Raw genomic sequence first — 21,402 nt, 5'->3', positions numbered from 1 at the left:
ACTGTCTCAGTCTCTATCTAAAAATATCTTTAATTCACCTTCAGTTGTGAGTAATAATTTTCTAGGTATAGAATTCTACATAGATATTTTTCCCTCGGCTTTTGAAAGTATTGTTTCGTTGCCTTTCGATATCTGTTATTGACGAGGTGTCATTATAATGTGTCAGTCTGTCATTCGTTTAGAGATACACATCTTTTTTCTCTCTAATTGCTTTACAGATTTTTTTTTGTTTTTCCTTTTGTTCTTGTCTGTGATATCTACAGTTTCACCACAATCCTGTTTGGGATTCAGGATGCCTCTCGATTCTAAGGGTTCCTAATAGACATCAATTCTGAAAAATTCTCAGTCATAATCTCTGAATATTGTCTCTTCCCTGTTCTCTTTATTAGATGTATATCAGCCCTTGTTATGTCTCTTAACCTTGTTTTCATCTCCCATGTCTCTCTTTTTCTGTTATCTATTTTTTTCTTAGTCTCCTCTTACCCTTTTCATTCCTAACCTTCTAAGGTGAGCAATTTCAGCATCTCGTATGTATCCTTCCGCATCTTCCTCTGAGCTCATGGAAACCCATGCTGATATATAGTCACATAAATTAAATAAGTGTTTTGTCATTTGTAAAAATTCAATCATAGCATATACATTACAACTTGTCTTTCTCTCTTAATAGTACATTAAAAATATTCTTCAAGATAAGTAGTGTACATTTTTAGAAAATAGCTAAGTAAATTCCATGGGATGGCTATACTACGGTTTATTCAGCCATTCCACCATTTTTGGTGAACGTTTAGTTTATTTTCGGTTTAATGTCTCACAAACACTGTAGACAAAAACATCCTGGTACATATCTACTTATGCGCTGATTCCTTAATTTCTGTGGGAACAAATTCTGCCTCCCTAGTCCCGGTTCTCAAAGAATATCGCTTCCAACAGTGTAGCTTTTTCTTGTCATATGTACATCTCCACATTTCTAAATAATGTGTATACTGTTATCTTTTGTTTTATCAATTTTGCTCATGATACCTTAACTTCCTATTAAAGTAAATAAAGATTTCGCTTTCTCACATAACCCTACCCCCTGCTTGCTTCCCCCCTTCCTCTCAGTATTTCGGTCTTTGGTTAGATCACTAGTTAGTGTTTTCCCTATTTTGCCTATGTAAGTAGCATGAACAGCTGGACTTTTTATTTTTATGAAGTTAGTATCTGTCTTGTTTTCTTATTTCCGCGGTGTTCTTCATGCTTACTGCATATTTCCCCTCTTTGTTTTCACAGTCTCACGGTACACAAGGCTATCACATCAGGGATCGGTTGGTTCTACTTGTTTTCTTGGTGACTTCCCTCCTGGAAACTTCCATTTTTCTTTTATCTGGACTTTTCCTCCAGGCCCGTTGCACAGCCGTCATGCTGGGATTTCTCTTTCTTAGTATTCTAGAACTTTCCTTTGCCTTTCACGCTATCTCCCCACGTTGCTGTGAAAAGGCTAAACGATTCTGATCGTCGACGTTTTGTACCTGACCTTTTTTTTCTTTCTCCCTAGAACTTGCAGAATCTTTCTCTTTCCCACGTCTTCTAAATTTCACAGTGATTTTCCTCTGTGTCTGTTTTCATGCATTGTACCGAGCAGCTGTTGTGTTCTTTCATCTACCGATAATGTTTCTCCATTAGCACCAGTTTTTCTTCCCAGAACGCCTATTATTTGGGTGTTGTACTTTCTAGACCATTTTCTCTTCTGTTTTCCATCTCTATCTTTTAGCTCTCTTTCTGGGCAATTTCTTCAACTTTAATTTCCAAGGTGTGTATTGGGTTTTCATTTCTGTTATTGTTTTAAATTTCCTCTTTTCATCTATAAATAGTTGGGTTTTTTTTTTTTTTTTACAAGATATTCTGTTCTGTTTTCATTCTCTTTGCTTTCTGAAAAATAAATCTTATTCTCTTCTGAAATTTTCTTCTCCCTTCGTGGTCTGCGTTTCCTCCACATCGCCTTTCTCTGTCTGTCTGTTTTGAACATGTCTTTCATGTAGAGACTTTCCTCGCATGTCTCCTAATCCTTGGCTGTCTGCTCATATGTAAGAAAGAAGAACTAATCAGCTTATTGAACGTCCTGAGAACATGTGAGGGGCTTGTCGACTTTGAGCATCACTGTAGAATAATATGTTTATTCCATTTTGGGGGGTACTCCTAATGTCAACCCCTAAAGTCTCCCCCTGGGACACCCGGGGAACTGGTTAGATTCTCCAGAGAACACTCATCCACAGGTCTGCGTGTCCCAGTGCCGAGAGCCGAGGCACAAGACTGGAGGCGTCAGTGTTCAGTGTGCAGTTTTCTGTGGTGTTTGGCACCTGGCATCTCCCAACCCAGGCATCCCGTTTACAGAGATGAAACCTCCAGTTGTACCAGTTGGGATAGAGGCTGCCACCCACTGAGGTAGAGGAGAGGAGAGGATTTAGGGATCTAGGGATGTAGCTGGTTTTGTAACAGCTTTCGTCCCTTTCTCTTTATTTTAGTCACTGCTCCTTTCTCCTCTGTCTCCAGTTCCAGAGGTAACCAGGGGGACCTTTGGAGCATCTGCTGGTCGGTTCCTAACTTTACTTCCTCTTAGTGTAGGATTCAGCTTCCTTCGGTCAACTAGTTCAGTTACTAGTGGTCCATCTGTTCTTCATCTTCCAAAATCTTATTACTGTTACCTCTTCACCCGTTCTTGTCTTTGTGGGTTCATGTTTTTTAAGTGGTCACTTTCTTTAGTTTTAGTGAGGATTCAGGTAAGACTAATATTAGATATGGGGTATTCACATCTTCATTTTCACTTGTTAGTCTTACGTTACATTTTGGTTGATTTCCTCAAATCTGTTTTTCTAGTTTACAGATTTGATGATTCTATTTTATGTTTCTCTATTGTCTGATGTTTCCATTGTGCTAATTTTAGGAGTTCTGTTCCTTTTCAAATCTGCTTGTTTTTGTTATTTTTTCAGTTCTTAGGATTTTAATTTTAAAAAATGTCCCTTTGTAACTATCCCTCATGGTAGTTTATTTGTGTGTGTTTTGGCAAGTTCATCTTCACAGAGATTTATTTTCTATGGGATTCTTGTGAGTCCTGAGCTGTGAAATTATTCCTATATAGTGGCCACATATTTGTTTCTTCTGGAGATCTAAGAAGTCTCAATGGTCCTGGAACTGTGTTCATACTCATTTCTCGTCATGAGACTCCTACACCCAGCAACATGTATAGTGTAAATACTGATCCTACAACTCAATGTGGTGCATGTTTAGATTTTGATTTCTCAAAGGTCTTCTGAGCTGTGAATATAGGGCAGGCTACTGCCCTTCATCTTTGAGCCAATGGGCAGAATGGTGTGAGTCCTCTTTTCATCGATCGGGTGACTTTTTAAGGCTTTGAAATTAATGAAGGGGACTCAATTCTGTTCCCCTCTCTCTCCCCACCCCCTCGTGGAGGACCAAGGCCCTGTCCTTTCACCAACATTAGAATGTAATCACCGTCCCCAGATCTCCAGGGGGCGTTCGTGTAGGTCTGAGACCCCCCCGGATACCTTGGGTTCCATTTTTACCTTTGTTCCTCGAGCCCTAGCTCCGCTCCGTGATGCTTTCTTGGGAACTCCACATCCACTGTTGATCCAAACCAAGAACATGCTAAATAGAACCCGGGGTGGACTCTAAAGGGTCGTGGATTGACAGAGGTGAAAAGGTTCTTAGAGATCACGTCGTCCAACCCCTAGCATTTTATTAAGGAAACCGAGGCTCAAAACTGATGAAACCACTTGCCGACAGACGCATGTCCAGTCAGTGAAGAAGCTGAGGCGAGCACGCAGAAGGTGGCCACTTTTTTCTCTTACCACATCACAAGGACAAGCACCGTCACCGAGGAGGCAGCGCTTGTCTGGTCGAAGCACATCTGTACCTGACGATGGCTGTGCCTTCAGTCACTGCGAGATTTAGGGGAAAAGCCACATAGACCGTTTGTGTTTATTTTGTCTTGTTTTTATCTTCTGGAATGTCAAATAATAATGCTTACAGAATCACTTAAGTGGGTTATTCCTGTCTCAATTTTGTTTTTCTCCTTTTATTCTTTCAAAGAAAAATACCTTTTCTTCTTCTTTTTTTTTCATTTCGTCTCCCTAAGGCCCAGTTCGGGTTCTATCTTTTTCCAGAAACCTTCCCTGGAGTCCGAGGCCCACAGTGGGTTTTCTCCTTCTACAAGTCCTTTTGAAATTGTCATTTGAACCGCGTAATTGGCACGATATTTTGAATATATCCGACCCTGCTAAATTATCGAATGTAATGTGGCTTATCTCCCCACTAAATTGTAAGTACTAGTTTGCAGAAACTATGCTGATATATCTTGACTGTTTCCCAAAGTGTTTTTCTTGATTAATTGATGAGGAAACAAGTTAGAGGAAATATGTTCTGTGAGATAGAGCCTGGGCTTGGTGTCAGGAAGCCTGGATTCTGCCGCTTTTCTCGGCGTCAGCCCCCTGGTGTATTGGGACAAATCGGCTTTCCTTGTCTGGACGGGCCAGTGAAGTCTGACATTACACTCGTAGATAACGTGGTCATCGCGTTTATCACTCAAACCGGGACAGTTAGGAGCGTGAGGGGGGCTCACTATTAATAATTTTGTAGGACAACAGGTGTAAACCAGGACACTCCCTGACAAGCCGGGACATGTGGTCACCTTATGTCATAGATCACCTTGAGCTCTTCAGAAAAATTTGCACAGCTGCTATCAAAATACCAGTTTGTCAAACAGAAAAATTATCATCCCTTCCAAAAGTTTTCATCCACCAACATAACTTCCCAGGTAATCAAATTTTTAGTTCGCCCAGACGTTCATTTTCTCAGCTACTTTCATGGCTTTAAATGCTCGTTATAACTGAAGTTAAGTAAATTATGAGTTTGAGAGTTAGTGCTGTTAAGAGATGAATGCCTTATATTCCATAGCAACCCACTTCTCTGTCCTGGAGGGAGAGAAGAGCCTTGATTTGAAGAGTTTGGGGCCTTCTTTTCTTGGGTGCGTTTTGAAACACGAGGACCTTACCCCTCATGTGTCCAGTGACGGTTGGGGGTGGGGAGGGGGAAGGTCTGTGGCTAATAGCTGATCTACGAGACTGCAAATGTCTCCACAGAGTGCTGCATTTGGTGGGTTGGCATAGTAAGACGAGGTAGGTCTTTAAAAAGACGCATTATCGACACCTTGCTCACTAGCTGGCTGGCTTCTGCAGCTCCTTCTAGAGTGTTCGGTATGTAGTAGGTACTTTATAAATGTTTGTTAGCTTGAAGTTCCAAGGCACATTTGCAAAACAGTGGTGTCTAATAAACTCACTTACCAGTGCTAGTCACTTGTTTCTGCTTATGCTTGGGGAGGACTAACCTGGTCTGGGCGAGGTGTCGGAATGCAAAGAGCATTCTGTCTCTACCTCCAGGATTTCATGACCTAGAGGCGGCTTCAGAGCAGTGAACAACAAAGTCTAAGAAAGTTCTGAAGGAAGAACAATCCATTTTGACTTGGGGGAGTTAGGTGGCATTTGAGCCAGCTTTGAAAAGTAGGATTTTCCTCTGGAACGAGCGGAAGGAGCAGGCCACTGCGCACACTGGCCGCCGCGTGGACAAAGACTTCTCAGAGCACAGTTGCTTGGTTTCGCTGGGGAATCAGAAGTCCTGCGTGTTTGTAAGACAAGCTTTACTAGGGGGCGGGATGGTACAGGCAGAGGTCCTTTAATGTCAAACTAGGGGACTCAGGCGATATAATGTGAACAGTAGGAATCACTTAAAGTTTTGGATGCATGTAGTGATATCAGCCAACTCGTGTTCGAATGCCAACCTGGCGGCGGGGACACCAGAAGCAGACCAGTCATGAGGAGGCTGTAAGGGCAGGGAAGGTACAGATGGCGGATCCAGAATTGGCCCTTGCTCGGGTGCGGGGCTGAGGAGGACGCGATACCAAGGGGCTGAGTGAACGGCGCCACCGCAGAAAAAACCCTGAAAAATGGGAGTGGAGCAGCATTCGACTGGTAGAAAATTCTCGATTTCTGGGGAGGTTTGTGAGGAGGTTGAGTGAAATCGTATGTGGGGGGTGAGAAAACCTTGAACGTCGCTTTGCATAAAGTAGGTGTTTGATAAATACTAAACTCAAAGGAGGAAGAAAAGGGAAGGAGGAGGTTTTCCTGTCTCCACGCTGGGCTGGGCCGGGCCGGGACAGGGAGAGAGAGATGCAGGGTTTGAGGAGATCCGATGAAATCATTCACCGGGGTCATTCTTGTCAACAAACTCGGTAAATTATTTCATGTTAATTTAAGCGTACGAATCAGGAAGAGGACTCAGAAAGAATTGAGAGGTGAGCTTGGAGCCAGACTTGGAGGAAGACAGAGAATTGGGGTGATGGAGGGGCCATGCTGGGACAGAGGGAGTCCCGACGGAGACAGGCATGAGAGCAGAAGCAGACACACCACTCAGAGAATGAGAGGACGCCACCGATTGGCACTGGAGGTAGTTTCGCACGGGGAGAAGGGTCGTGGCGAGCCCCTTTTGGAGGAGGCTGTTGTTTACTGAGTCACTCTGACGAGCCCGTCCTGCAACTGTCAGAAGGACCCTGTTTCTCTATGAAAACCAACCCAATTCGTCCTAACTCTTTTCTAACCATTCGAAATAGTAGCAGGGCCATCCTTGGTGTGATTCGAAACCAAGTCACATTGACTTTCTGATGAGCCAATTCGGGATAGCACTCAATAAATTCCTTTGGTGGAAGTACTAGCCAGTACTTTGTCTTACAAAATGCCTTTGGGTTTCTTTGCCTCAGTCTTTGATTATTGGGTAAACATTTTAGTTTCGTGATTACGTGGTGTTTAAATGGCAATGCATGAATTGCATTACTAAAATTGTTTGCCCTCAGTTCTGTTACATCTGCTTCAGTCAGAAAACATAAACACAGTTTATTTAGTCAACTACCTCCATTGGAACCTCTGAGAGGGAGAAGGCATAAAATCTGGCATTCGGCATCATGTCTCATCTTGAATCAGAGAATCTTGAAGCCGAGAAGAACCTGAAAGCCTTCTACTGCTACTTCCTTCAGCTCCTCTCTTCCTGAATACTTCTAATGAAGGGGAGTTCTCAGAATGTGCCAGCCAACTTTTAGAAGAAGGCAAACCACAATTAAATAAAAACGTCTGATTTCTCCTAACACTCATCATAAACTTGCTATGTTGGCTACAGTATAAACCAGAAGTTACCTTCCCTGCAAACTTCGATCTGCAAAATCTGTGTTTTTTGTTTTGTTTTTGTTGTTCTGTTTTGTTTTGATGCAGTGCTTTTCCATGATGTATGTCCTTTTTTGTGTGGAGGAAAGCTTTTTACATAATCTTATCACATACTTGCTCTTCATCTTTTATGGTTTGACCACTTTTGTTTTTTTCCTTGGGTCTTGCAGCTTTCCTTGATACGGCTTCCACGATGTGACCGCATTTAGAGACTCGATGATAAAAATGAGCGCGTCTCTAAAACAGTGACAGCGCTCTGCAGTTGGGGGGTTGCATCAGCCTGTTTTTGCAGGCGTCCGTATGAACCTTACAAAGGGCCACTGAACTCAGTTCTTCAGCAACGTGTCCCTCCGTCATCCCTTTGTTCAGAAACCATCTGAGGCCCACACGTCGCTTTTCATTCTCACCGTTTCCTCCTCATTTGGGGCCGTAATCAACTCACACTGACAACCACTGCTTTGTAAATCTGTCCCCAGGGCCCACTATATAATATCCTGAAAAGTCCCCTTGATGACTACCCCCTCCCACTTAAAAGCCTTCATGGCAGAATTTTTAAAATAAGACTTTTGTTCTGATTATAAACACAAGATACGGTTTTTGCAGAAAATATGGAAAAATAGAGAAAAGCAAAAAGAAGAAGAAAATCACTCATCATTTATCAGCAGAAAGAAACAGCCTGTTGTTAATGTGTTGGTACGCGTCTTGCAAGGGGTCCTGTCTTTGCCTCACACTGGGACCCTTCCCAGTCTGGTCCCAGCGTGACTTTACAATTCTTACCTCTGCTCGCTTCCCCTCTGGGGGCCTATGATGCCCTGTGTAGGACATTTCATATGTTACCCCCCATCAGTGATTTTTTTTTTCTGATTATGTAAATAATGCACGTGGTTGTAAATACTTTTAAAAATAACATATAAAGAATAAAGTGAAAATTATAAAGACATCTCAGCCTCCTGAAAGAAAAACCATTGACATTTGGTAGACTATCCCGTCATCGTCTGTTTATATACATTTACCTAAGTAAACACACATGATTTCCGATAAACGAGATCACAGCATCCATGTGGTTTTTATGGTTGACATCTTCTTTCATTTTCACTTATTTCTTTCCTCCCACTCCCTTCCTCCCCTAATCCTTCTCCCCCATGTTGCCAGCGTTACCAGCCTTGTATACCCTTCCACGCTTTCTTCCACGTTTGTGTAATCATATCAGACAGATTGATCGATGATAGACAGCTGTTCACACGCACATTTTGTATTTTTGTCATTGTTTTGTAAAAATCAGATCGTATTTTATCTCCCTGTCTGCATCTTGCTTTTTTCTCTCATAACGATGATTCGTTGTTGAAATTCCTGCATTCTGTCTTTTTCCTGACTGCCTACTATTCCTCGGTGGCGTGTAGCGTGGCTTCCTGAGTGATGTTACTACAAACGATGCTGTAGTGAACATCCCTGTGCTCGATCAGTGACGCCGTGTTTGCATTCGGATAGGTATTTCCAGGTTGCTTTATGAATGGAACAGCAATTTCTGTTTCCACGAGCCATGGATGAAAATACCCTTTTCGGTATCCTGCTGTGTGTGTGTCTGTGACATTGTCGCTGCCAAAGGCCAGCGCCTCTACCTTGCAGGGGAGGATGAGGTGGGGTGGATGAAAATACCCTTTTCGGTATCCTGCTGTGTGTCTGTGACATTGTCGCTGCCAAGGGCCAGCGCCTCTACCTTGCAGGGGAGGATGGGGTGGGGTGTCTCGCCTTCAAAATCACAAACTTCAAGACAAATATAGGGCCATAAGACCATCACAGCAATATGTACGAGACGTCATTAAGAGGGGATCACGGTTTAGTAAAGGTGGGTTCTGGGGAAGTAGTATGTACAGAAATGGACTCGATGGCCTGAAGTGTTATTTTATTTTTAGGATTTTTTTTTTTTTTTACCCGACATTATTTGGTTAGCATGCAGCTAGAAATTTCCCTCTTGACTTTCATTTGCTTCTTTACAGGTTTGGTCAGAACTCAAAAAGTAAAACATCTCACACACAACTTCTTAACATTTGAGTCAAACTTGAAACTACACAGATGGATGGATGTAAAGCTGAGGTCTGACGGAGGGTTCCTGTGAACATGGTTTATAGCTCAGATGCTTTTACACTGACTGTTGATGTGGCGTTAGAAGCCTGGCAGCGGGCGGAAGGGTTGGATCTCACAGACCGTCTCCTGAGCCGTGCAGAGATGTGTGTCTCGCCTCTTCTCTGCGGTGCGAGCACGATCCATTCTCTAAATCGTGGACCTTGGTGCTTCCTACCCTCAGCCCGGCTGCCGACACCGACCACCGTGTCTGTTTTCCTTCTTTCCTTCTTCTTTGTCCCTCTTCTCCTCCTTCCATTTCTTCATATGTCTCAGGTTTCCCACAAAAGGGGCTTGCGTTTGGAGCCATTGCCTGCCACGAAGATTGCATTTTAGGGCCGGCAAGCCCACCCTCCCACAGCATTGTGGGTGCACCTTTCAAGGTCATTGGCCTGTCTCAGCTGTTTTCGTCCTTGATTTTTCCGTTGCTAGGTCTCCTACCTGACACATGCTTCTCCCAACCCTGCCTCTAATTTTTTATTGTAAATCTGACATCGTTTTGGGACCCCGTGTCCCCAAGAACCCAAGGCTTCCCTGTTCTTTGAGATAGAAATAGATTCTCTGAGAACTCTGACCAGCCTATTCTGCGAAAGATGTTAGCTGTTGGTCTCACCACGTAAAGGACCTCTGGGTTGCTATGGGTTATTAGAGCGGTGTGGAGAGCAGGTGGGGTAATCGAGAATTCGAGTCCATCCTTCTTCAGTTTATTCTCAGCGTCGGAGAAAGTCTCGAGTAGGATTCTGGTCTTAACTCCTTAATTCTGAATTTACTCGCATTTGTGGATTAGACAGAGCCTAAACATTATTTTGATGTAGTTTGTGTGTGGTTTAATATGTACAACTTGTCTGAACGCAGTAGCTCTGTGGTTTATCTTTTACTGAGAACTGCTTTTTTTTTCCCTTTTCTAAGAAAACTCTAGTTTCCTAAAGTCTTTCTCATTAGTTCATCAGTAGTGAGGGGTGTTGTGTGAGGACCTGTTGGTGATAATAAGATCAAACAATCACCTGATTCAGGTGACTTTAACACAGATCATATTGACTAAAATAGTATGAAGCATGTGATGCTGGTGTGTGACATTTGACTATTTGCCAAGAAAAACGCCCAGGTTGCTCTGACTGGCTGCAAGAATAAGAGATCGGCCTGTTTTACTGTTTTTACATACACTTTTATTTGAGAATCTGAAACCGACTTTTACAGTTTGGGGAGGGAAAATAACACATACAGTTAGCATGAATCTGATTACCTGCTTTTCTCTTTCATTGCTTATAAGACTTTAGGTCACTTAGTTCTAATGAGGAGTGATGTGTAAATTAGGGGAGATGTATCTTAACAAATTTGACATTTCTATGTGTCCTTTCTCACAGATCCTTTCTGCAATTTTTTTTCACACTTTTTCCTCCATCATTTAAAGATAGTGACCTATATTTGATAAAAGCTTGGAATTCGGACCTCAGGTATGTACCTGGGTCCCAGCTGTGCCTTGTGGTCACTTATCACTCTCCAGCCTTGGTTTTCTAATCTCTGACACGTGACACCCTACTTCACGTGGCCATTAAAAGCGTAACCCCCTCCTTTCTTTCCTTTGGGAGAAACTCAGTTTTCAAAACTATTACCTGCAGTGTTTTTAGGGCCACTTAGAAGTCGTCCATAATAATGAGGGCAGCTAGAAATGCCATATCCTATCTACTATTGAATTCATAACCCTCCCCCCACCCCACCCCCCACCCCGCAGAGCAAATGGATTACACTTCCGGTAAAACCTGATCGCATTCGGATAAAACTTGCGCGATGACCAGGACAGTCATAGATGGCCCGTCCCCTGATCTTCACGATCGAAGTGCCTCTGGTTGCACAGAGTGGCTCTGCTGTGTGGGTAAACGTGTCTCTACTTGCTATGTAGAGCCAGAGATGGCCGCCGATTTAGGATAATTCCGAATGCCATGACATTGTACACGCAGGAGAGGAAGATGGCACGTCAGCAGCGTGTACTGTTGTGAGGTCCCTGTTTCACTGTGCACGCATGCAAGGCTGCAGCGAGGCCAGACGCTCTCAAATAAAATGGAGAAAGTAATGGGTTACCAAAACTACAGTGCTCCGTCAAAGGGAATTTTAGTTAAGGATTAACGGTGACCACTTAAAAAATACAGATGGCTTAAAACTGGAAATAAAGGATGCCACACAGAGATTCCTGTGGGCATGAGTCAGTACGAAGGTTTGAGTCAAAAGAAAACAAGACCAGTCACTCTCGAGAGGCTTTGAAAAGACATGCAGAAATGCAGGCCACAAAACAGACACAGTAAGACTAGAGCAGCGTTTAGGCATAAAACTTGATATCCGGGACGAGGAGTGTGAAGTAAAGACAGAGGCTGGCGATTTGGATCTGCGTCAGAAATATCTCGAGGGAAGGTCGAGCAAGCACGAGGGTTCGGGCAGCCTCAGGAGGGGCCCGATCTTCAGAGATTCGCGAGAAGCTGCGTTTGCTTCGTGGAGTCCTGCCTAAGCGAATGGAAAGAAAATGTAAAACCTAAACCACTGTACGAACGGCAGGGGGAAGATGACCCAGAAGGAAAGCAGAAGGCTCATGGCGAGATGAGCTCATTCAGAGACATATGACTGAAACCCAGATAAAGCTACTATCTCTTAACCCAGCGTCTTTCATTAGAGGTTCGGTTTCTCTGAATTTCATTCACAAAAGAACAGTACGCATTTAAACTAATACATTTGCTCATAGAATTGTGGCTAGAAATTCATCGCCGGTGAAGACGTTACAAATTAAGGAAGTTTTAAGCAAATGTACTTGGAAAGTGTGCCGTGGGAGGGAAATTTTAAGCCGGTGATAAGATAATAAAGACTCAGTGCTAATCTGACGTTGACTATTGTAAGGAAGAAAAAATTATTCTTCCCTGGGCCTGAAGCTCTCCCCTGCTACGGCCTCCGTGAGTCGCCTCCTGTATATTCACATTCTGTCCCTTCTCCCTCTGTCCCCCGTTGGAGTGGTCCAGGCCCTTCCAGGGGTCCCCAGCCTTGCTCGGCCTTCTAGAACCTTCATCTCCCCATTCACAAGTCTACTCAGGGCTCCCAAACCCTGGGACAAATTGCCTTTCATTGTACAGCTGCTTTCACTGCCGGCCCGTCTCCTCCCCACGTTTTCAAGCTTCTTTAGAAGCTGCATCGTCTCTCACTCTGCTTCTTCCCTCCCGGCGCCCGCTTCCCACCGCCCCTCCGGTGGGTCTTCCGTTTCTATAAAACAGCTGTTTTATAAGGGGCCTGCGCACCAGTGTCTGAGAACCTCAGAGCCAGGCTGCTCTACCTTTCTGGAGCAGCAGGAACTGGGGAGACGTCTCTCTGTAAACACGAGACCTCCTGCTTCTGTTCCACAAGCCGAATCCTCCCTCTGATGGCGCCAGCCGCCATCTCCGTCCAGCGCTCCGGCTTTCGCCCTTTCCACCGGGTGACCGCAGACGTTTGTCCCGGTGCAGACCTCACTCTTCTCTCTCTCTCTCTCTCTCTCTCTCTCTCTCTCCCCCAGATCTCATCTAAAGGTTTCTACTTGTGTGCAGGTCGGTCCCAAGTCCCCATCCCCAGACCCGAGAGTTCTCCCGTTTCTACCCCGCATTTCCAGCCCTCTGCTGGTCACACCTGCTTGGATTATCCGCCACCGTTTTGGACCCAGCTCTCCCTCTTCCTTCCCCAAACCGAGCCGCCCTCGTCTCTGGCAATGGGGGCACCTTGTCCTGGTCCCCAAATCTGGGTCCTGTTTGGTGGATCGTCTCACTTTCTTCTTATCCAAAGACACGTATACTGCATTTTTCCATCTCAAACTCCGCCCTCCTGGTGTTCTCGAAGTGAAATGGCTGGGCCCTCGACTAAATTCTTACTCCGTCTGTGCAAGCGGAAGCACTCTAGGTCAAGTGAACATGAGCCTAATTTGAGTCAAAAACAGAGTCATGTCCCCTCAGTCAATTCCATACTGGAGCCAATTTACAGAGCTAGAACCCCTTGAATGAAGGGGAGGCTGGGTCACCTTGGGGAGGCACCCCGCTACACTGCCAGAAATGTACACTATAAATCTTTCTCCCATCCCTCCCTGAAGGGACCTACATACAGCCTTTTACCAGGGTGACTGTACAGGGTGACTTCCGGGGACTACAGGACACTGGCTCTGAACTGATGCTAATTCCGGGAGACCCCAAATGTCACTGTGGGCCACCTGTCAGAGCAAGGGCTTATGGAGGTCAGGTGATCCCTGGACTTTGAGCTCCACTGTGCGTCCATTCCCACGGTACTTTGTGCAGGCCGGTGGGGCTGGCCATGCTCTGCCGCAGGGGCTCCCTCTGGCTAGCTGTCCCCGCTCTGCGACCTTCATATTCCCTGGCTCGGAACTTACACTGGTGCCAATTCTCAGGAAGAGGCCAGCCTGCCTTAGCCTGATCATTAAAGTCCTCCACGAAGACCCTGCCCTCTGCCCCAGCCTTCTCGGCTGCAGGTCCTCAGCCTAGTACTCTACCCTGCACCCCCTCGCCCCACGCACAGCCCTTCCGCATGGCAGACTTCCCTTCTTCTCGGTTTGCCTTCATTCATGCTGTTCCCTGCGTGTTCCTTTTTGGCTCCCTTCGCTGGAATCATGTGGTGCCAGTTTTTAGCGCAAATATACCACGTCCCCTTGTAAAACCGTTTTTCTCCACTTCGGCCTGTAACAGCCAGGGAAATGAGCGAAAAAGCGTGGATGGATTAATTCACCAGTCTTGGGGGGAAAGAGGGGTCCTTCTGGGAGTGGGTCGTTAACAGTCTTCATAGACAAAAGATTGCCTTGTTTCTACCCGTTCTTCGCTATCAGCATTTCTGAAATCTGCTTTAGGTGAAAGTGAGGACTTTGTGTTGAAAAAAAATCACATGGGAAGCACAGAAATAAGAAATGCTCACTTTGTTTCATGCGCGAGTGTATTCTGCGACAGGTGGCCTCTCAACTTGCACAAATGAAACAGAATTGGTTGGCTGACACCTATCAGCAGAGCAGAAGGAGTAATGGCCCAGTGGCAGGACCCGGAGCAGATGGATATGCTGACTTCGGTCTTCAGTGCTCCTTGTTCACAGTTTCTTCCCTCACTGCAGAATAAACATCCAGTGTCTTTGAGTGGTCTTTGATTGTCTTGTCTTGTCTTGTCTTGTCCTTTTTTTTTTTTTTTTTTTTTTGGAAAAGGTAATTCTCATTTTAATTTCTTCTTTTTCCAAAGTTGAGGTTCGAGTAAGCAGACGGTATCGTCAGTGGAGTTTGTGCAAGCTTGACTACCCTGAGTTTCCTTTCAGACTTTTTATTCAAAGATTCCAGATCTCACAGTCAAAAGGAAAGCAACACGGACATTAAACAGAACGGGAAATCCAGGGATGTTTTTCATGTCAGACAGGGCAGTGTCACCCTGCGGGGTGGGGAGGTGTCGGACTCTACCATCCAGACTCACCTGCCCAGCGCTCTGCTGGCCCCGCAGGGTGGAACCCTCGCGGGGACCCTTCAGGAAATCATGTAACCGATTCTCCCTGCGGCATTAGCCTTGGCCGTCGGAAATGCTTCTCCTTCGACGCATGCGACACGGCTCCTCCGTCACTGTCGGGGAAGTGCTTCTCCCCACTTCCCCGACGGCTGCATGTCCCTTCCCCTCTGCAGACGCTTACGAAGCAGCACGTATGCAGCACCTACGGGGGCCAGAGCGCGCTCGGTCGCATGGACCTGTACGAAGATGAGTGGGAGGCGCCCTGCCCGGTAGGGGCTCCTGGGCCCCCCACCCCATGCTCACAGTCCTCGCCCTCCTCCCCTGTGACACGGCGCTCGGAGGGGCTCAGACGTCCAGCTCAGACGAGGTCCCCAAGCCATTTCTTTTTCGTCTTCTCCCCTCGGCACTCACTTCTTCAGCAAGGCTTTTCCCCCCGATGACTTATCAGTCATAAAACTGTATTATTCCTCGTCGTATTCGCTCATCAGAAGTTTCACATTAAATGTCCTCTTGTCCCAACGTTCAGCACGTCCTGGGCCAGGCCAGCTCCCCAGGAGCGCGCGCTGCCCCTGTCGGGAGTAGCATCCATTTCCTTTTTCTCCAGACCCCAAATCTGGAGACCGTGCTCGGTCCTCTCCCCTTTCTTCTCTGTGTCCAGGACGGCGTCCAGGCGTCCTCCGACCTGCGCGTTGATTGTCTCCTGCTTTGCCCTTCCCTCCGCCTCCATTCCGCCCGGTCCTGATGGGTGAGCTCTGCATAGCCAAGCCAACATCCTCTTCTTTAAACCCCATCGTCTCCATGTCCTTCTTGTTAAGTGGCGGAGATGACATCTGACTCCTTTGCGTCTCCAACAGCATGTAACCCAGCCCCTTGCACACGGCAGGCACACGACCCACGTAAGCGGATCTGTCGTGGCAAAAGCACGCCGTGATCTTCTATTGTCACCTCAGCTTTCCTCCTCCCTTTACCTTGTGGAACCTCCGCACGGTAACCCCCACAATGACAGAGTCTCTACTGCTGTAGCTGTCGGGGACGGAGAAGTGCAGCATCGCAGAGAACCGTGAAATGGATTTTAAGAAGTGGGAAATGGAGTCCAGGAGAAAATCGAGGAATTGGAATCATTTGATAAGAGAGAGACAAAGACAGGGCTTATAGGCGGAGGACTGTTTATTTATTATATATATTTTTAAATTATTTATGGCTACAGCACCTTGTCTTCCCATCCAGGTACTAACCAGGCCCAACCCTGCTTAGCTTCTGAGATCAGATGAGATCGGGCTTGTTCAGGGTGGCATGGCCGTAGACCATGGACCGTGGCCCCACTGGGGCGCGAACCCAGGACCTTCTGCGTGTAAAGTAGACGTGCTCACCGCTCCGCTAGGGAACCACGTCCGGCGGAGGACTGTTTAGATGCCCTGGCTTCGTTGCGTCAACTGTATCCACACCCTTAGTCTCCAGTCGTACTCGCTCGTGCCCTTTAGTACTTAGCCCTGTACCTTCTACCTCGTTATCGCCCGTGGCTCTCACCTGGTGTTACGTTCACAGAACGCGGACCGAGCGCCAAGGCCACGTGGGATGCCCGGACGGCTTAGTCCCAGACGCACAGGGTTGGGATGGCTCTGCACACTGGCCGAGTGCATCCTGGAGGGAGGGATGCGGGCACAGCCCTGGAGCTGACCCAGACTTCTCCTCGCAGAGGTTAAACGTCCCCCGGGGTCAGACCCGGAGATGGTGAGCTATAGCAGAAGAGGAGGGTGAAGGGCACAGTCAGAAAGGTACAGGTTCAAGGCGAGCGAAGGTTTCCAGTGAGAGTCGTCAAACCCCAGAAGGGGTTACAGAGAAAGCTGTGGTCTCCCCTTTCCTAGAAATGCTCAAGTCCCAACAGCGGACTCCACAGCGGCCTGCGCGCCGACTTCTCCGGAGGCATGAGTATGGGAAGGGGGCCTCTGGCTCTCCAGGCCCACAGCCCACGTATCCGCATCACTCTGTTTGCTTTGCAGAGTATAAGTTTGCTGCAGGCTGCTGCTTACTCAACCACAGAAGTGAAATTTGTTACTTATGAGAAATAATAAAAGATCTTTCTTTTTCTAGACTTCCTCTAGTCAAATGGGTATTGTTGTCTTTCCAAATGAGGGAGTTTGCTTAGCCTTTTCTTCCTTTTGTGGCATTCAAATTTAGCTTCTGTATATACTCTGCCCAGCAGATCTGACTGAGAGACACGGGGTCCAAATGATAACAGTGCTTACTGTTTTCCTCAGCGATGGCGTGTGGGGTGCGTGTACAGGTGGGAGCCGGCAGGCTGTGGAAGATCTCATAGAACTTGCCAAGCATTAGCAACGGAGACTATGAGAGATGTCAGAAAGATATTTCTTTGACTGAACCATATTTACTGATCCCTTACTCTGTGCTCTGCACTGTGCTTGCCAGTTGCAGAAGAAACAAAAATTCATGAGACCTGGCCGCTGCTTTCAAGGCACGTATGATCTGGCAGGAAAGATAAAAAGTGTGTGCAGATAACCCTATATATGTATTACAAAGAATGGATTACGCTGGTTCAAAAGAAGGCCATTAGGAAGGGTGGTTATCATGGTAGAATTATAATAATCAGTTTGAAGTGTAACTTTTTCGAGCTGTCATTTCTGTCTTATAACAGCCTAGTTTTTTTCAATGAAAAGTAGGATTTCAGAATAGATAATATATTCACATGGTCGATATGCTGAAACAGTTTAGAAAGGTGTTTATCGATGTCTCATTTCCACCCCCTCCCATCTACTCTTTATTAACACAAGTAACTGTGTATGTTAATTTCTTGAGTATATATCCAGTGTTCCTTTTTTTTTTTTGCAGATATATATAGATATACAATGTTTCCCTTTCTCTTACACAAAGGCAGCGTATTACTAGCCTGTTCTTCACTCGGCCTGTTAATTCAACAGTTTGTCTTGGAGACTCAGCATGTCAGCACAGGGAGCATCCCTTCTCTTCTTGCGGAGGCAGGATGCTGCCTTCACAGCATCGTGCTGTTCGAGGCAGAGCCAGGTGTGTCCATTATCTATCGCTGCACAACTTTGTTCCATTAACTGGGGGCCTTACAACAATAATGATTTTACTTATTCACAATTCTATGAGTGAGCTCTTTGGACCGGGGTCAGCGGGGCGGTTTTTCTCCTGGTTTTGTGTGGATTTGCTCATATAGATGAGGCCGACCAGCAGCTCGACTGGGGCTAGATGGTCCAAGAGGGCTTCCCTCGTGTCGGTGATGGGTTCTGGCTGCCAGCTGGAATTTGTGTCTCTAGGAGACTAGCCCAGGTTTCTTCACATGGCGACTGGATCCCAATCCACAAGGGCTATCAATGTGACAGTTCGTGTCACGTAGGCTGATGTTCCATACGAAATCGGGTCAAAAGAGTGAACGCAGGGAGAAGCCGTCCGCTGGCACTACATAACTATTTACTACACGTGTTAAACCAACCACCCCTACCGATGGGCACTGGGTGAATTTCCAGTCTTTTGGTATTACAAGTGATGCTCTGATAGACATACATGTTTAGTACTCAGTTCATATATAAGCAGGATAAATTACCAGAAGCGTGTTGCTGGGACAAAGGCTAAATGCTTTTAAAATTATCTACCTATTCTATTTCTGTGGTGCTGTTTCTCTGGTTATTTTAAGCTTGTGTTCTTCTGTCACTTGTGCTTTGAAAATGTGAAAAGAGTTTAGGTAAGAAATGCATATAAACTGAATTAATTAGAAACTCATTCCTAAAAGAACCAAAAAGACCAAAGCTAGATTAGAAATCAAATAATTTTGAATAAAGTAACATGTATTTGAACAAATATGTCTCTTATTATAATAATGCTTCACATTTCTATTGTTTACCATATAGAAAGTTTATTTATAGTGTCACTTCTCACAAGTCTATACATTGAAGATATATAATTGGCCCCATTATATATATGTGTGTGTGTGTGTGTGTGTGTGTGTGTGTGTGTGTATAATATGAAGTGTGCGAGTATTTCTTAAGAGAAGTCTCTTGACTTGCCCCAAGTAGCAGGTTATAGCCATGATGATATATACCCAGCTCTCTGTGACAACGCACTTGACTCCTTCCTATTAACTGCATTTCATTAGTAGGGGCTTGTGTCTTATATCTTAGCTTCAAGTGACATTAATTTGCTCTGCTTGCTAATTGTCGCCTTAATACATCACAGTCACACGTGACATCTTCTCCGGAGGCTCTTTTTTACAATTAGAAATAGTTTATTTCTAATTTCTGGACACTTGTGGCACATCCCTAAGGGTTTCTCTGGTACCGGGCGTGACGGCATCGTCCACGTCAAGGGCTTTGTCTCCTGATCTTAGTCACTAGCAGGTCTTGACAGAAGAATTCTCTTTATGCCCCTGTGCTTGCTCTCCGTCTTCAGGAAAGAGGAGTCGGCTTTCAGTAAAACCTTGTCTTGGCCCTCCTGCCGTGGACGTGGAAGTAGACTGTTTGCTTTTTTCCCACTTGCGTTCGGACATTTTCATAGGGACTCGGTCACAGCAAAGTGTGCCCGCACAAACCAGCCACTCCCCCGCGAAGCACGATCGATTCACAGAGCTGTCCCGCCCAGGGACAGCCTGCGTGCCGAGCCTGGGTGTTGACAGCTCTTGAAACGGGTCTCTTGTCCTCACACTGTGGGCCAGGACATTCGTCCTTGAGGGAAGAAAGAGGGTGGGCCGCTGCATGGATCGAGAATCACCCCACCTTCTAAAGCCCCCGAGACACGGCACCTCAGGCCCACAGAGTCCAGAGGCCTGATGGTGTTGGAGCCCCAGAAGCATGGCTGCGGGAGAAAGGTGAAGCCCAGGTGCATGTGAGGACGCCGGGCTGAGCCCGTGCGGATGGGAGTGGACCCCGTTTGACTAAAAGTCTCTAGACATCAAAGAGAGGCTAAAGAAAGTTTAAAGAAAGATAGAAATCTGATGACTAGTCAACATAACCTGTGATGGAAGTTTGGAAACACAGCCAGGCGGTCACACCGTAAACAGGACGAGGTCGGGGCTGTGTCTTTGCATGTCTCTCCCCATCATGGTACCCAGCTGGGTGTCTTTCGTACAGTAGAGTCCACGTAAATCTGTAGTCCCAACGTGCTGAGGCTGAAACCTTAGAAACCATCTTGTTAGACCTTGCCATTTTACAGACAAGTAAACTGAGGCTCAGGGAGTTTAGGAAGGTTAGGTAAAGGGCCTCAGGTGGTTTTCCTGTCGGCAGAGCCAAGTCTCCGAAAATCTTAGTGCGGTTACGCGTCTCTAGAATTGTGCTGCCAATATTCTAACGTGAAGTGAGCGAAATGACTAAATTAACTCCATTTTTAAAAGGAACTATTTAAACGCCACTCATTCAGTAAAGTCACATGGAATCAGCCACTTAATTTACTTACATGTGAACCTTCGGAGACGCCCCCAGGTACATTCCGTGGGGGGTAATAGGAAAAGGGGGCTTTACAAGGATGCATCGGGGCTCAGGGCTCAGCGCTTCAGCAGCCTCGTGCGAACGCCGCCCCTCGCTTCACAGCTTCATTTTCTTTCCGTCACGTGGTCTGCTGTCACTTCTTGCTCCTCTTTGGTTTCTGACCATCTCGCCTCCTGGGACGGTAGGAAGGATCTTGGGCGAGTCCTTTCACAGATGCCTCTGACCAGATCTGTTGTCACGAGTAAGTTGGACACCCGACAGAAGAGTCATTATCTCCTTTTCGGTGTGTTTTTTTTGGATATGAATCAGGTTTTGTTCTGCCAGCCACCGAGGACATCTTAGAAGTCCATTTATCAGTATCTACAGCAGTGCCTCCTATTTGGTTTCCTGTATCGTAAAGAAAAACCTGCAAATAACTGAAAGTAGGGATTCCAATGAAATGTGGGTTCTCTTCGCTCTATCTGGTGTGGCAAGCTGTGTAGCTCTAAGAACACCGGTAGTGGTATCTACCTACATTCTAAGAACTGAGAGGGAGGCGAGGTTTGTACAGAATTAAATCACCATGTCATATCTGTGAGGCCCTGAAGAAAGGAGGCAAAAATAAACCCAAACAAACAAAACGGAACATGGCCGGGACAGCGAGATGTGTCCTTCTCACTCAGCCAAGGTTTTGAATGGGTCCTTGCACATTTAACTGGAGACCTCCTTACTTGAAAAGATGCTTTTTGTTTTCTTGACGGTGGTGTTATTGTTCTGGTTTTGGTTCTTCTACCATATTTACCCCAAGTGTGGTTGGAAACGTCTGGATTTTTCATGATAAAACGGGGAGGGGAGATAAGGTTCTGCCACCCACACCACAGGGGAGGTGGGACGCGCCTAGAGGGCATGTATGTGGGGGGGGGGTGTGGATGTGGGTGTGGGTGTGTGTGCATAGGTGTGGGTGCGTGCGTGTGTGTGTGCATGCATGCATGGGGGTGCGTGTGTGTGGGGTGCGTGCGTGCATGTGTGCGTGCGTGCGGGTGGGTGGGGTGCATGTGTGCATGCGTGCGTGTGGGTGGGTGTGTGGGGTGTGTG

The 21,402-nt window shown here is 46.1% G+C and overlaps 1 protein-coding gene and 1 pseudogene across 1 annotated transcript in view; one reads left to right on the top strand and one right to left on the bottom strand.

The window, feature by feature from the left end:
- BCL2 (BCL2, apoptosis regulator) overlaps positions 1 to 21,402 on the top strand; it is a 167,377-nt gene that overhangs the window by 76,230 nt on the left and 69,745 nt on the right. The window lies entirely within an intron of this gene.
- Positions 16,071 to 16,177, bottom strand: LOC112481320 (annotated as a pseudogene).

Source organism: Pteropus alecto, unplaced genomic scaffold, assembly GCF_000325575.1.
Source record: "Pteropus alecto unplaced genomic scaffold, ASM32557v1 scaffold14, whole genome shotgun sequence".
In the NCBI taxonomy this organism is placed as follows: Eukaryota; Metazoa; Chordata; class Mammalia; order Chiroptera; family Pteropodidae; genus Pteropus; species Pteropus alecto.
This window is presented reverse-complemented; position numbering and strand designations above follow the sequence as displayed.